Source organism: Gopherus flavomarginatus, chromosome 7, assembly GCF_025201925.1.
Source record: "Gopherus flavomarginatus isolate rGopFla2 chromosome 7, rGopFla2.mat.asm, whole genome shotgun sequence".
Taxonomy (NCBI): domain Eukaryota; kingdom Metazoa; phylum Chordata; order Testudines; family Testudinidae; genus Gopherus; species Gopherus flavomarginatus.
The window spans coordinates 47,635,787-47,652,178 of record NC_066623.1 but is presented as its reverse complement, the minus strand read 5'-3'; the positions used below and the strand labels follow the sequence as shown (position 1 = coordinate 47,652,178).

The 16,392-nt window shown below is 43.0% G+C and overlaps 1 protein-coding gene across 6 annotated transcripts in view; it reads right to left on the bottom strand.

Annotated features, from left to right (window-relative positions):
* ATF6 (activating transcription factor 6) overlaps positions 1 to 16,392 on the bottom strand; it is a 343,590-nt gene that overhangs the window by 95,193 nt on the left and 232,005 nt on the right. The gene's annotated exons all lie outside the window — the stretch shown is intronic.

Sequence of the window (16,392 nt, the reverse complement as noted above, 5' to 3'; positions counted from 1 at the left end):
TTATGGCAGAATGGAGTTCTGTTATTCGCTTTAGTTCCTGTATGCACCTCATTTTATAGAAAAGTCTTTAATGACAATGATCATCAGCTGCACTACCCCCATATGTCATCCAGCCAGAGCTCACAAGTTAAACAGGTCAGGCTTTGTCACTATTGCATAGGAGGCACACGTGAAAAACTCAGGATCCTGTAGGAGATGAGGTGGGCAAAATAGGCGGAACTCACTCTTCTGAATAATTTCTGCCTTTGGTTTCTATGGCAGTTTTGCTGCATGTGCCTGACAGCAGACTTTGCCCTACAGAATAATACTAAGCTAATCCCCAGGGCAAGAGGTCCAGTCCTGGGAGGAGACCAGATCTTGCTGGACAGATATCACTCCAGAGGATGTGAGTGGAGACTCTTCTTGTGACTGAGGTCTAGCAAACCTACTCCAAAAGTGAGCTCAACTATTGGAAAGTGGGTGGAATCTCACAAACTATTACAATAACTTGTAAAAATGAATGTTGATGGAAGGGGTATGAAAAGGAAGAAGAAAATGGAATTAGTCCAAAGAGAAAGGTCTACTGACACCATCCAGCCTCTGTGCTAAGATTGCGAGTGGCAGAGAATGGAAGAGAATGGAACGGGAAATTGGTGAACCAAAATTGGGGTGTCAGAAATTAGGCCTAAAAAGGAGTCAAAATAATGAGGGAATGGGCTATTCTGCCCACTATTCCCTTCTGGGATTCTTATAAAAGGTACTTTGGAGGGAGAATTAAAATAGCTAGAGAAAGGGTGGACTGAATGGAGTGAACACTAATATCATGGCTACTGCTATCACACCCACCATCTCCTGAGACAGCAGGATCCATCATGATGCCATTGAGCCTTCATGGTCCTACGATTCTTAAAGACATCCTGACCAGACCAGGCCAGAGAGAGATGTAGATGACATCACCTCCTGGACTGGCTCCAGCTAAATCCCAAATACTACCTGGAATGTGAAACTTGGGTTCCTGCTCTTATCCCTTCCTTGTGTCATTTTCCTTCCCCACATTATTTCTTCTCTCTCCTTTCTCTCTTTTGCCTTCAGTCTAAAGAAGTCTGGCTTAGCTAGTCAACACTGCTGTGAGCCTGTGATCACAGGGACAGCTAAAAGCCATGCCCTGAACAGCTCAATGGTGGTACAAGTTTGCCAACTCTCAGAGTTACAGATAAGAGCATATGCTGATCCCATGTTTCTTCAGCAGTGAGGCTGCAAGTGAGAGTCAGCACCAGACAGGTGGGTTTCCTTATAAAAACTTTCAACAGTTAAAGGGAAAGAGAATAAGGAATTCTGTATTTAAAAAATGAAAAAAGATCTATTTCTTGAAATTTCAAATGCTTTCCTTCTTTTCTATATCTTTAATAAAATGTTACAAAGATTTCAATGGTGTGTTTGCCATAAGACTAAGCAGGCCAAGGTCTCTGCCGTCAAAGCCCCAACCTTTGTTTATTGTTGTACAGTGACTGGGTCATGTTAAGAACTTTGACTGTCTGGGTTCATTTATTCCTTTAAATTTAACTCAACAGGATCCAGAGGCTATAGCAGACAGGACTATGTGGTGCTGACCTGTCTGTGTGCTGTAGCAACACTGCAGCTCATGATAGATAAGCATCAGTGAGATAGGAGCTCTTTCCATTTTATTACTTCTCTTCTCCTTTTGTGTGTGTTATGTTTGCTTAAAGAGCAATACCAATCTTAACAGTAACTGCTCAACCAAAATCCAACAATGGATTGACTACTTTTCCACAAAACAGGATTTTGCTACCAGCAAGTTTTTAATCAACATTTTCCCTCTGAAAGGCTGTACAGAATGTAAAAGAAAAGTGGAATCAGAATAAAATGTTAATGTTCAAATTTCCAGTATTTCAAAGTTCCTGTTTTGTTTTTCTGTCATGTTTAATACAATGTTTGAAAGGTTTCTATGGTGTGGCTGCTACAGTAAAAATAGGCTTGAGTCATCACAACCTAATGGGTTGTGCAGGTTCAGAGAAGAGCCAGGAGAATGAGTAAAGGATTAGAAAGATAAAATTACTCACCTTGCAGTAAGTGAGGTTCTTCGAGATGTGTCCCCCTGTGGGTGCTCCCCTCTAGCTGACAGTGCGTCCCGGCACCGCTGACCTGAGATTTTTGGTAGCAGTGCCTGGTCGGGATGCATGCACTCAGTTGGTATCTCCCACCTTGCTGGAATCTTCCTGAGTGCATCCATCCCGAACCCTCCTCAGTTCCTTCTCTACCGTGGAAAATCATACTAGTACTCCACAGTAGAGGGGAGGAGGGTGGAGAGTGGAGTGCCCACAGGGACACACATCTTGAAGAACCTCAGTTACTGCAAGGTGAGTAACTTTCTCTTCTTCTTTGAGTGCTGTCCCTGTGGGTGTTCCACCCTAGGTGAACGTGTAGCAGTTCCCACTATGGTTGGTGGGACTTTGGAGGTGCGGCAGCGAGTACTGTAGATAGTACTGTAGATAGTACTGTATGGCCTATAATGTCATCTGCCGTGGTATCTTGTGTGATAGTATAGTGTTTGGAAAATGTGCGTTCAGATGACCACGTAGCCGCTTTACAGATCTCAGAAATGGGTATGTTATGAAGGAAGGCAACGGATGTCGACACAGCTCAGGTGGAATGAGTTCTAATGCCTTCTGGTGGTTGAATATTTTGAATACAGTAAGAGGATCTGATTCAGTCAGAGATCCACTTGGACAGACATTGCTTAGAGATAGCGGTACCTTTCTATCTTTCTGTGGTGGAGACAAGGAGTCATGGAGATTTGCAAAATGGGTTAGTTCTGTCTAAATAAATGGCGATTGCTTGTCTGACGTCGAGAGTGTGCAGGGTTGCCTCATGCGGATTCTTGTGAGGTTTGGGATAGAAAGTAGGTAAGTACATAGGTTGGTTAAGGGGAAGGTGGGCATCACCTTAGAGAGAAATTTAGGATGTGGTCTCAGAGTGACTTTGTCTTTGGAGAAGATTGCGTAGGGAGGATAGGCCATCAAGATGCTTATTTCACCTACTCTCCTTGCTGATGTTATTGCAACTAAGAAAGCTACCTTCATGGATATATCAAGAAGAGAGGAGGTAGCCAAGGGCTTGAATGGAGGTTTTATGAGAGCATGAAGAACAAGGTTAAGATTCTATGTAGCTGCTGTTGGGTAAATTTCAGAGTAGAGATTTTGCAGGCCCATGAGAAATCGTTTTATGGTGTGGTGGGTAAAGAGTGAATAACCTTCTAACAGGTCATAGAAGGCGGTGAGCACCGCCAGGTGTACCTTGATGGAGCTTAGCAAATGTCCATCCTGTTTTAGTTTCAGGAGGTAGTCTAGAATGTTAGGGAGGGTCACAGTATTGGGCGTTAAGTGATTACGTGAGCACCAGAGGGTGAAACGCTTCCACTTCTATAGGTAGGTTTTATGAGTGGAGACTTTTCTACTTTGAAGGAGGACGTATCGGACTTGCTCGGAACAGGCTAGTTCATGGGTTTGGAGCCATGAAGGAACCAGGCTGTGAGGTGGAGCTTTTGGAGCTTGGGCTGAAGAATCCGTCTGTTGTCCTGGGAAAGGAGATCTGGCCTGTTGGGGAGATATCATGGATGACGGGAAGACATGCAGAGTAGGTAAGGATACCACGTCTGTCTCGGCCACGCCGGGGCAATAAGTATGACCCAGGCCTTGTCGTCTATGATATTCCAAAGAACCCTGTGTAGCAGAGGGACTGGTGGGAAGGCGTACAGGAGAGAGTTGTTCCATGAGATGAAGAACGCGTTTCCAAGGGATGCAGTCCTGAGTCCCGCTCTGGAGCAAAACAGGAGACATTTTCAATTCCAGGTTGTGGCAAAGAGGTCTATTGACGGGGTGCCCCAGAGGCAGAAGAGCTGTTGAGGTATTGAGGGGTGCAGTTCCCATTCGTGTTCTGTTGAGAAGTGCCTGCTAAGTGCGTTGGCAGTAGTGTTGTGGCAGCCTGGTAGGTAGGAAGCGATGATCTGTATTTGATGTTGTATGCACCAATTCCATAGTCGGATGGCTTTCATGCAATTGGAATGTGATCGGGCTCCCCCTTGTCTGTCGATGTAGTACATACATGCTATGTTGTCTGTTAAAACCTGAATAGATTTGTTCCTTATCAGGGGAAGAAAGTGAAGGCATGCTTGTCTCACTGCTCTGAGCTGTAAGAGATTTATGTGTAGATGTGTCTCTGATGCGGACCACCGGCCTTGTGCCCTGTGTCCCCCTAGATGTGCTCCCCAACCAATTAGGAAAGTGTCCGTGGTGAGCATGAGCGTTGGGGATCATTGCTGGAAGGAAACCCCCGTTCAGAGGTTCTCTGGTCTTGTCCACCAATGTAGGGAAATTAGAACATGAGAGGAGGAGTTAACAGTGTCCCTAAGGTGTCTGTTGGGTTTGAAATTGGAATTGAGCCAGCCCTGAAGACATCTTATGTGTAGCCTGGCATACTGAACCATGAAGATGGTGGCTGCCATGTGACCAAGGAGCTGTAGACAGATTCTTGCCTGTGTCCTGGGAAGAACAGAGAGCGTGCGTATGAGCTGTGTGATGGCGAGAAATCTGTGATATGCGAGCGAAGCCCTGCTCTGGATTGAGTGGAGATGAGTTCCGATCAACTCGATCTGTTGTGTAGGTGTCAGGGTGGATTTTTGGATGTTTATTTGGAGACCTAGTCTGTGAAAGAGGGAAATGGCGAAATGGGTCGCTTGAAATGCCTTGCCATAGAAGTTGCCCTTGATGAGGCAATCGTCCAGGTAGGGGAACAGCGTGATCCCATGTTTGCAGAGTGAGTCACGACCATGGCTAGTCTTGGAAAAAACTCTCAGCACTGTGGAGAGTCCGAAAGAACTCTGTATTGAAAATGGTAGTGACCAATTGTGAATCGTAGGAAGCATCTGTGAGCTGGATGAATTGATATATGAAAATAAGCATCCTGTAGGTCGAGGGCTGTGAACCAGTTCCCTTGATCCAGTGCAGGAATTATTGTGCCCAGGGTGACCATCTTGAATTTTTGAATCCTCACGAATTTGTTCAGTCGGTGTAGATCTAGTATAGGCCCCATCCCCCAGTCCTTTTCTGAGTCAGAAAATAATGGGAGTAGAAACCTTTCCCTTGATGTTGTGTTGGCACAGGTTCCACTGCACCTAGTTGTAGAAGGTGCACCACTTCTGTGTGAAGTAAGCACTTGTGAGAAGGGTCCCTGAAGAGGGACGGGGAAGGGGGAACGGTAGTAGGGTAGGATATAAATGGGATAGAGTAACCGGACTGAACTATTTCTAGGACCCAGCGGTGGTCGGTGCAGACTCTTGACCAATGTTTCAAAATTGTTTATTCCCCGATGGACAGAAGGTGGTTGCCTGAGTTTGATTTTGTCTGCGTTTAGGCGGTCTAGAGCGATTCCTAGTTGTGTTGTATGGTCTGGGTTGAGGACGATAATACTGTTGTGTCTTTGGTACAGTTGGTATCGTTGTCTCCTGGGAAGAGATGGGTGAATGCCCAGGGTGCACAGCATTGCTTTAGAATCTTTCATGGTGTGAAGGAGTTCACCAGTTTTTTTGGAGAAAAGTTTGTCCTTATCAAAGGGGAGGTCCTCCACTTTGGTCCGCAGTTCTTTAGGGATGCTGGATGCAGAGAGCCATGAAGATCTGTGCATAACCACAGCAGCTGCAGTAGTATGGGCTGCTGCGTCCGCCGTGTCTAGAGATGCCTGTAGGGCCATTCCGGAAATCAGTTGGCCCTCAGTCAGGATTGATTTAAAGTCTGCTCTCCTATCCTCTGGAATGTAAGAGGCAAATATAAAAAGTTTATTGTAATTATCAAAGTCGTAGCTGGCAAGGAGGGCAGAATAGTTTGCAATTCTGAATTGCAGAGTGGATGACGAATAAATCTTGTGATCCAAGACGTCAAGGCATCTAAAGTCTTTGTCTTGAGGGGTGGGCCAATATTGTGACCGTTCTGTCCTCTGTGCGACTGCATCCATGACAAGAGAGTTCGGTGGTGGATGAGAAAATAGGAAGTCAGCGTCCTTAGCAGGGACATAGTATTTACGTTCAGCCTTTTTGTAAGTTGGTACTAAAGAAGCTGGGGTTTGCCAGAGTGTGTCAGCTGGTTCCAGGAGCACTTCGTTTATAGGGAGCGCAATCTTTTAGGACATAGACAGTTAAAGGATTCTGAGGAGTCTGTGTTGTGTCTCCTGAACCTCTTCTAAGGGGATATCGTGACTGAGTGCCATCCTTCTGAAAAGTTCTTGAAATTGTTTACAGTTGTCCGCATTCTGTGGAGGCGGAAGGAAGAGGTCTCTGTCCAGGGCTGATGGAGAGTTAGGGGTCAGTGAGTCAGGATATGGTGCATAGCTTGCAGTATCAAGGAGGGGGCTCAGGCACCCTAGAAGTGGATGGAGCTGGAGACTGAGGCACAGAAGGAGGAGGATTGGTAGGAGGATGTGGCCAAGGGTACCACTAAGGCCATGGCATAGGGTAGGAGAACCCAGGTGCTGCCCACAGGAGGGGCCAAGTAGGGAAACTGAGGCTGGTGGCCTTGAGCCGTGACCTGATGTGAGAGAGGTTCTGATGAAAGAGGAGAAGCAGGAGGGGAGAACTCCACCTGATGCTGTAAATCGAGTTTGCTGTCAGTAAAGGTAGCCAGTTCAGGTGGAAAGAGTGGCTGTTCAAAAAGTGAGCCCTATGTATCTAGGAGCAGAGAGTTAGGCTCAGGTGGCACTGAGAGGTCACACTGAGTGAGGAACTGTTGCTCCTGCTCCCTGGGCTGCGCTGAGCCTGCTCTGTGCTATAGTGCATTATCACAAGAAAGTGAAAGTGACAGCGGTACCGTGGACTGCTTGGAGGTGCCCTGCAGGGGGTCCGCTGCTGGTGCACAGGTGGAAGACAGGCTTGGTGCAGACATTCTTCTTGGTGCCAAGGAGGAGTGTGCTGTCAGCACCACGTCCATTTTCAGTGCCAAGGAGGAGCATGCTGTTGGCACTGCATCTGTTTTCGGTGCCAAGGGGACCGGTGCCACAGGAACCTTCCCGGCAGGGGAGGTTGGGTCCCTACCTCTGCGCTCTGTCAGAGCCACAGCTGAGGCGTTAGAAGAGGCTGAGGCACCTGCCTTTGGCACTGTCAGCGCAGAGGCTAGGGATCTCGCAGGAGACCCACTACCCTTGTTAAAGTCTCTCCTCTGAGACTGTTGTGTTTCTTGCCAGGGAGGGTGAAGCAATGCTCCCAACTGGTTCACATCTGGTTGGGGAGTGTGTGGGAGAGGGTTTAACTTTCCCTGTCTCTGAAAGCAACTGTAGGGATTTTTCCATTAGAAGCATTTTAAGCCACAGGTCCCTGTCACGCCGAGCCCTAGACTTGAGGGTCGTGCAATGGAGGCACTTCGTGGGGACATGAGTTTCTCCAAGGCACTTTACACAACCTGAGTGCCCACCTGACTGTGGCATGGAGTCCTGACAGGAAATGCATCCTTTGAATCCTGAAGTGCCTGACATTATGAATTGGAAATGGCAGGGGAGAGTGTCTCAACAGGAGACAAGCCTGAGGCAATTTTTTTTTTAACTAAGTAAGTAACTGTGTAACTATACTAAAGGAAGGGAAACAACTGGGGTGTAACTAATAACTATTTCTATGTTTTTTGTTACTGTTTCCTATAGAGACCAAGGAAGAAAGGCAGCACCTCCCTGAGTCCCATCTTCAGCCAAGGATGGTTAAGAAGGAACTGAGCAGGGTGTGGGACACACACACTCAGGAAGATTCCAACGAGGCGGGAGATACCAACTGAGTGCATGCGTCCCGACCAGGCACTGCTACTAAAAATCTCTGATCAACAGCACCGGGACACACCGTCACCTAGGGTGGAGCACCCACAGGGACAGCACTCGAAGAAGGAACAAGCCTTACAGTGATAGTAAGTGAGTTGCAGATCGCCACTAGACACAAAAATGCATGTTCACCTAAATGCCACAAGAAAGCTGGGAAGGTGTCTGTGCAAACTTCATTCCCTGCTCTCTTTGATAAGCTGGTCTTTGATCCATACCCAGAATAGATCTCGGAAAGATCACTATACATCATTTAAGAAAGAAAGAGTTAACTGCGCAGATGCTGGAGGGAATTAAGCAGTTGAATGTTCTAAAAATGTTAGAAGCAAAGAAACAATCTGATTTAAATCATTTGACTATGAACAATTTATTCAAATTTACTAAAGAACATACAGGTTTTCTATTGGAATTTAACTGCCCTCAAATGTATAAAAGGGAATGTAATCGATGTACAGCTGTGTAAAAATTAAAGCAGTGCAAGGGATGTTAAAAAAAAGTATGTATGTATTTCTGTGAGTGTAAATACATTATGTAAAAATGTAACATTTTAAGAACCTAAACCAATACTGCTGGTTTGTAAAACCCTGTTTTGTAAGTTTAAGATGAATTGGTTTTGTTTTGTTTTTAAATAATGCCACTAAAAATCCATCTGAATCTTTCATTCAGAGTTGCAAAACTGACACATACTTTTTGCCAGACAGAGGTAATTAGTGTTGTTTGGCTTTGGTATTTAGCATTTAACCCTTAAGATACCACAATGCTTTATAAAGTTTAATATGTTTTTAAATAAAGACCAAAGTCATAGAGGCAGCCAAGAGCTGCAGTAAAAATAATAATAAAAAACATTAAAAAACAGACATTGCCCTCTGGAGCAACAGCAGGGATAAGGTGCACAAAGAATCCAGGTTAGAAACACAAAGCCTTAAGGTGGCTCTAAGTAATCAGACTGTCACTGTCACTTTAATAAAAGTACATCAAAACTCTGTGAGAAGAAAAAAAAAGGGCATTATAGTAATTAAGCTTCTCAGCTATTGCTTGCAAATAAACTTAAAGCTTAGCACAGCACAAAAACTATTACAAACTTGGTCTGCTGTATAAAAAGGAAAACTGAGGTACAGATCACCTCATAACTGCACAGTGGGATAATTCACCCTAAACCCTTAAAAGGTTGAACTTTTAGAAGCCATTAAAACATGGCCTACCCATAAAATAAAAACACAGGAAAGTATGGGGGCAATTCCTCTGTTTTGCCTGCAACGAGCAAGGAAATTTGTAAAAAAAAAAAAAAAGAAAAGAAAAGAGAAGTATTTTAAGCAATACCTTCCCTCCGCCCCCTAACCACCCCAGGATAGAAAAATGTTTTCTCAGAACTTCAAAAAAAATGGTACCAGCTGAGGAGCAACTTAGAATACCATGGATCTACTGTCGTGAAAAAAATTATGTTTTGTGTTGTTTGTCGTGTTGCTAGTATTGTTGTGTATTGTGATTTTTTTAAAAAAGAGAGAATTCTGCATTAGAAAAAAATGATGACATAAATTTTAAGCACAAAATAAAATTACGAAAGAAAAGAATGGTATGTAAAAACATTGTTTACTAAAAAAACAAACAAAAAAACCCCAGTAATAATTGGGAAATCTTAATCAGCTTCCAGCCTCCAAGCTCAGCTACGTGTACCTGGGTATAGTAATCGAAGATGGCAGGCAAGCAGACCAGTGAAAAGGCACTGCTAGAAATGCCAGCCCCCACAGATGTACTCTCCTTACGAGTCTTGTTGGGTGGATTCAATTTCCGGTGGCGACATACGTACAAATATGCTGAGATTACACTTCCTTTATGGAAACTGTTAAAAAAAAAGATTCAGGGGAATGGGGGCCAGAACAGGATTCCACCCTAAGTATTTTACAGCAAAAAGCAGCCGCAGCTCTAGCTTTACACTTTCCCCATGAGTCAAGGCCATTTGTTAGCCATCTGGCTGCTAATGACGTAGCACTAGCAGCTACTCTACTGTAAAATAATGAAGAAAGAAAACTGGTGCCAGTAGCCTATGAATCAAGGAAACTGCAAGGCACAGAATTAAATTTTAATCCCTGTGAACATGAATGCCTAGCAGCTGTCTGGGCAATACAATTCTTTGAATCACTCACAGGCACAGCGCACATTGCTACTCAAAGTACCCACACTCTCCATAAACAGATTTTCTCAGGCAAAGTGATGGGAGGTAAGGTTTTTAATACCCGCATGGCCAAATGGACCCTCATTCTAGTTAACAGAGGAGTCACTACTGAAACAGTGTCCAAACCAGACATGCTGACGCGTGCTTTAATTGAAAAGAAAATAAACAAGAGTGCCCAGAAATCACTCTGGAACAGGAGACTGCTTAGTGCAAGCACCTCCCTTAAGCAATTGGATACTGTAGGTCAGGAAAAAACATGTTTGGTTCACTGATGGGAGTTCAATGGTAATCAAAGGGAAAAGATGGATTAAATGTACTGCTATTAACCTAGAAGAGGAGGTTATTCAGGGGACATTTGGCCTATGGGTCAGCACAGCACGCTGAACTTCACACTATATACTAAATTTTAGAACAGTATGAAGGCTCACCCCCAGACCTCCGTATATCAGAATTTCTCGATACTTTAAATGACTGCTTCTTGGAGTAGCTGGTACGGGAACCCACAAGGGGAGAGACAACTCTAGATTTAATCCTGAGTGGAGCGCAGGAGCTGGTCCAAGAGGTAACTATAACAGGACCGCTTGGAAATAGTGACCACAGTATAATAACATTTAACATCCCTGTGGGGGAAAAAACATCTCAACAGCCCAACACTGTGGCATTTAATTTCAAAAAGGGGAACTATGCAAAAATGAGGGGGGTAGTTAAACAGAAATTAAAAGGTACAGTGACTAAAGTGAAATCCTTGCAAGCTGCATGGGCGCTTTTTAAAGACACCATAATAGAGGTCCAACTTAAATGTATACCCCAAATTAAGAAACACAGTAAAAGAACTAAAAAAGAGCCACCTTGGCTTAATAACTATGTAAAACAAGCGGTGAGAGATAAAAAGACTTCCTTTAAAAGTGGAAGTCAAATCCTAGTGAGGTAAATAGAAAGGAGCATAAACACTGCCAAATTAAGTGTAAACATGTAACAAGAAAAGCCAAAGAGGAGTTTGAAGAACGGCTAGCCAAAAACTCCAAAGGTAATAACAAAATGTTTTTTAAGTACATCAGAAGTGGCAAGCCTGCTAAACAACCAGTGGGGCCCCTTGATGATCGAGATACAAAAGGAGTACTTAAAAATGATAAAGTCATTGTGGAGAAACTAAATGGATTTTTTGCTTCAGTCTTCACGGCTGAGGATGTTAGGGAGATTCCCAAACCTGAGCCAGCTTTTGTAGGTGACATATCTGAGGAATTGTCACAGATTGAAGTGTCACTAGAGGAGGTTTTGGAATTAATTGATAAATTTAAGATTAACAAGTCACCGGGACCAGATGACATCACCCAAGAGTTCTGAAAGAACTCAAATGTGAAGTTGTGGAACTATTAACTAGGGTTTGTAACCTGTTCTTCAAATCAGCCTCTGTACCCAATGACTGGAAGATAGCTAATATAATGCCAATATTTTAAAAAGGCTCTAGAGGTGATCCTGGCAACTACAGACAGGTAAGTCTAACGTCGGTACCGGGCAAATTAGTCGAAACAATAGTAAAGAATAAAATTGTCAGACACCTAGGAGAACATAAATTGTTGGGCAAAAGTCAACATGGCTTCCGTAAAGGGAAATCGTGTCTTACTAATCTACTAGAGTTCTTTGAAGGGGTCAACAAACATGTGGACAAGGGGGATCCAGTGGACATAGTGTACTTAGATTTCCAGAAAGCCTTTGACAAGGTCCCTCACCAAAGGCTCTTACATAAATTAAGTTGTCATGGGATAAGAAGGAAGGTCCTTTCATAGATTGAGAACTGGTTAAAAGACAGGGAACAAAGGGTAGGAATTAATGGTAAATTCTCAGAATGGAGAGGGGTAACTAGTGGTGTTCCCCAAGGGTCAGACCTAGGACCAATCCTATTCAACTTACTCATAAATGATCTGGAGAAAGGGGTAAACAGTGAGGTGACAAAGCTTGCAGATGATACCAAACTGCTCAAGATAGTTAAGAACAAAGCAGACTGTGAAGAACTTCAAAAAGATCTCACAAAACTAAGTGATTGGGCAACAAAATGGCAAATGAAATTTCATGTGGATAAATTTAAAATAATGCACACTGGAAAAAATAACCCCAACTATACATACAATATGATGGGGGCTAATTTAGCTACAACTAATCAGAAAAACGATCTTGGAGTCATCGTGGATAGTTCTCTGAAGATGTCTACGCAGTGTGCAGAGGTGGCCAAAAAAGCAAACAAGATGTTAGAAATCATTAAAAAGGGGATAGAGAATAAGACTGAGAATATATATATAAATCGATGGTACGCCCACATCTTGAATACTGTGTACAGATGTGGTCTCATCTCAAAAAAGATATAATGGCACTAGAAAAGATTCAGAGAAGGGCAACTAAAATGATTAGGGGTTTGGAACAGTCCCCATATGAGGAGAGATTAAAGAGGCTAGGACTTTTCAGCTTGGAAAAGAGGAGACTAAGGGGAGATATGACAGAGGTATATAAAATCATGAGTGATGTGGAGAAAGTAGATAAGGAAAAGTTAGTTACTTATGTCTATAATACAAGAACTAGGGGTCACCACATGCAATTAATGGGAAGCAGGTTTAAAACAAATAAAAGGAAGTTCTTCTTCACACAGCGCACAGTCAACTTGTGGAACTCTTACCTGAGGAGGTTGTGAAGGCTGACTATAACAGCGTTTAAAAGAGAACTGAATAAATTCATGGAGGTTAAGTCCATTAATGGCTATTAGCCAGGATGGGTAAGGAATAGTGTCTCTAGCCTCTGTTTGTAAGAGGGTGGAGATGGATGGCAGGAGAGAGATCATTTGATCATTACCTGTTAGGTTCACTCCCTCTGGGGCACCTGGCATTGGCCACTGTTGGTAGACAGGATACTGGGCTAGATGGACCTTTGGTCTGACCCAGAATGGTCGTTTTTATGTTCTTATCTATGCTGACAGTGGTTTTGTGTGAAAGGGATACAGTACTGGATGTATGACTGGCAAAGAAATGGGTGGAAAGCAGCTGATGAAAAGGATATAGATGTCGTATGCAGATATGGGGACCCCCAAGGTTATATATCCAGACAATGGGGGTATGTTTGTGGTGGAAATCTTTACCATAATAATGCATGCCCTGGAAATTAAGCAAAAGTTTCCCCTCCCATACCGACCCCAATCTTCACAACAGGTGGAGAGAATAAATCACACCATTAAGGAAGCACTGCGAAAAGTGGTGGATCACACCGGTAAAAATTGGCCTGAAAAGCTGCCCCTAATCCCAGCTGCCATCCGCAGCAGTGACAGCCTAAGGACAAAAATCCAACCACACCAAATCGTGTTTGGGCAGCGGGTAATAATTAAACCTGAATGGCTCACTGAAGAACACACTACAGGAACCTAGCATGACTACTTTCAGTGCCTTAAACAATTGCAAGAAGACAAAACTACCTAACAATAGAGGGTGAATCAAGCCATTGAACAAATGAATACAAAATCATAGAAGCAAAAAGCCACCAATTCTGATCTATGGGAAGCCAGTGACCAGATAATGTATTTAAAGCTAGGGAAAAAGGATCACACCCAGGATTCTAAGTGGACAGGTCCCTACTCTATGGTTGACCGGCTTATCCCACTAGTATACTGTATTGAGAAAGATGGCAAACTTAAATGGGTTCATGTGTCACAGATAAAATTGTTTTCCTAATTTGTTGTGTTTAATTATTACAAGTATTAAATATGGACTAGAAGTATATACCTGTCAATAAACACGTGAATTCCTCCCAAAAGAGATTCCCTCTCACACTACCGGATCATGAGGGAGTCCTGCCTGAAGCCAAAAACCTGTTAAGGGCAAGATGTTGTTATTTTGGGGGATATTCATAAAGTTTTGGGGTTCAGGGATAACATATGCACATTGGGGGATACAATGATTTAACTGTACAGAGTGGAACAGGACTCAGGAAATACCCATGCATAACAATACCCTGCATGGACTCTTCACACAAATTACATTACAAGCCTGGGTTAATATAATCAATGAGGATCATGACTGCGTGATTGAGGCGACAACCCCTATGGAGCCAAATATGGCTTTTAATCCTTTTTGTGCACACAGTAAATCTGGTTTACACACCTTTCCACCATTCACGCCAGGACCATTAGAGGTGTGCACAATTACACTGTGGGTGAACAAAACAATACTTGTAGGCAACATAATAGTGCTACTGTTAAATGGTCCTCCAACAATGGAAAGACCATACTCACATTTACTTAAAAAAACAACCGCCTGTTAAGGCACATGTGGCACCCATGATAACAATGCTACACATCATAGTTAATTGGACAAAGAATAATGTAACCACCACACAGCCCGAATGTGCACCATACAGCACTCCCTTATTCAACGCTTGGTATGCCTCCTTGAAACAAAAACATTCTCCCCTTCATGGGAAGAGAGATCAAGCCAGTTCTATACTGGGAGGCATAGGAACCAAAGCAGGAAATTGAATTTAGTGGATCTAAAAACATTAAAAACTAAGACCAGTGCAGTAGAAGTTTTACATCACACAATAGTACAAGGGCAAGAACATCAGATCACAGAGTTGGTGCAGACATGGGTGGGTACATTAAATCTACAGTGGTACATTTGGAACCACATCAATTATACATCTTGGGCTTACTATGCCACGATGCGAGACATAGCTGACAAAATAGCTATAACCTTATGCTGTTCTGAGCAATAGCTGTTAGCCATTGTTTTAATAGAAAGAGATGGATTGGATTTGAGCCAAGGATATGTCTGCCTTAACCACCCCCCTCTCGCCTTCTCAGCAGACATAGAAATAATATTTTCCTCCCTTATGTTCCAGAATGGTATACGCCTATGAAATTATACATATACATAAACCTCCTAACAGGATACATCACTTTCCAGGTGATATGGGTTCGCCCTGCCAGGCACCTGAACACCCTATAGTCTTTCCGAGCACTCCCAACCCTACAGGGAAGACATATTTGGGCCCCACGATTGTCAGGAATGTATTTCAATGAGAAAGGAGACATCATTGATTACTGTGGGTGTGAAAAATGGACTACCCGGCAGTGGGTATGCCCCACCTTGCCGATTTTAAAAGAGCCTTTCTCTGTGCAAAACAAAAAATTAGCAACATGCTACTGGGATGAATTGGATAATAGCACCACCAAAGTATACTATGATGGACAGAACTGTGTTTGTCTTATCTGATTGAAAAAAATTGTGGGGCAGGAAATGTATACTCAAAGGCTACTTGTACAACTATGTACGTGCAATGTAACAATATTGTGAACTCCCACCATGACTTACTATTTTTCAGTTCATGAAAACAAGGATGTTAACTGAGTAGATGCCAATAATGCTTTCAGTTTTAACTTTTCTTTGGGGGTTAATAGGACCATCTTGTACCAATGCCTAGCAAGGAATAGGCAAATTAGTCAATTGACTGCAGCAACCTGGACAAAACAACTAACACTTAGTCTGGCTATTTTGCACCAAGGAACTGAAATTCTAAAGGTATCCACACAAGCTCAACAAATGATGGCACACCAGTGATATAACATTTTTAGAGGCTGGTCCCCCTCATGGACATCAGTTTTAAATATTATGATTCATCCGATAATTTTTTTCTTTGTACTAATAGGAATAATGTTTGTCATAATGTGTTTTACGTGCTATTGGATGAAGAGAATGTACCTTAAATTAAAACCACAAGCCCAAATTGCTTTTCAATACATTGCCTTAAAGCAATTACACAAGATGTGACCCATTTAATATATTGATATTAAAGGGTCAAAAGGGAGACAATGTAAGCAAAAGCCTAATGGGAAGAAATTGTCTCAAGTAAAATTGTACTCCATTTTGCTTATTTTGCTTTATACTCCATTTTGCTAGCTTTGAATTAGTTAGAAGAAATTGCAGCCTTGAATTAGTAAGAAGAAATTTTGTTCTGAGTTTATTCTTTACTGATTGTGTTAATGATTGTTCTTAGAAGGATAGATGTTCTATAGCTGTAATTGTCTTATTTACTGTTTGGCGTGAGTGAAGAATGTATGGTAATTAACTGAGAAAAGACAGCTAGGCCGGATGGTCAAGAAGGGAGTGAAGGAGTCGAGAGGAGTCGAGAGGTGCCAGCTTTCACCCGGATGGCAGATTGACGGCCCTGAAGCAAAGGCATAAACCCCAAGGACAAGATAAAGAGTGGAGCCAAAGGAACGAGATAAGAAACAGCTGTGGATAATTCCCAGTAATAACCCAAATATTGCTAATTGGAGCAACCTTGACTAACTCATGATTAACAGCTCCAGTGTGACACAGGGAGGTCCAGAAACTTGTATG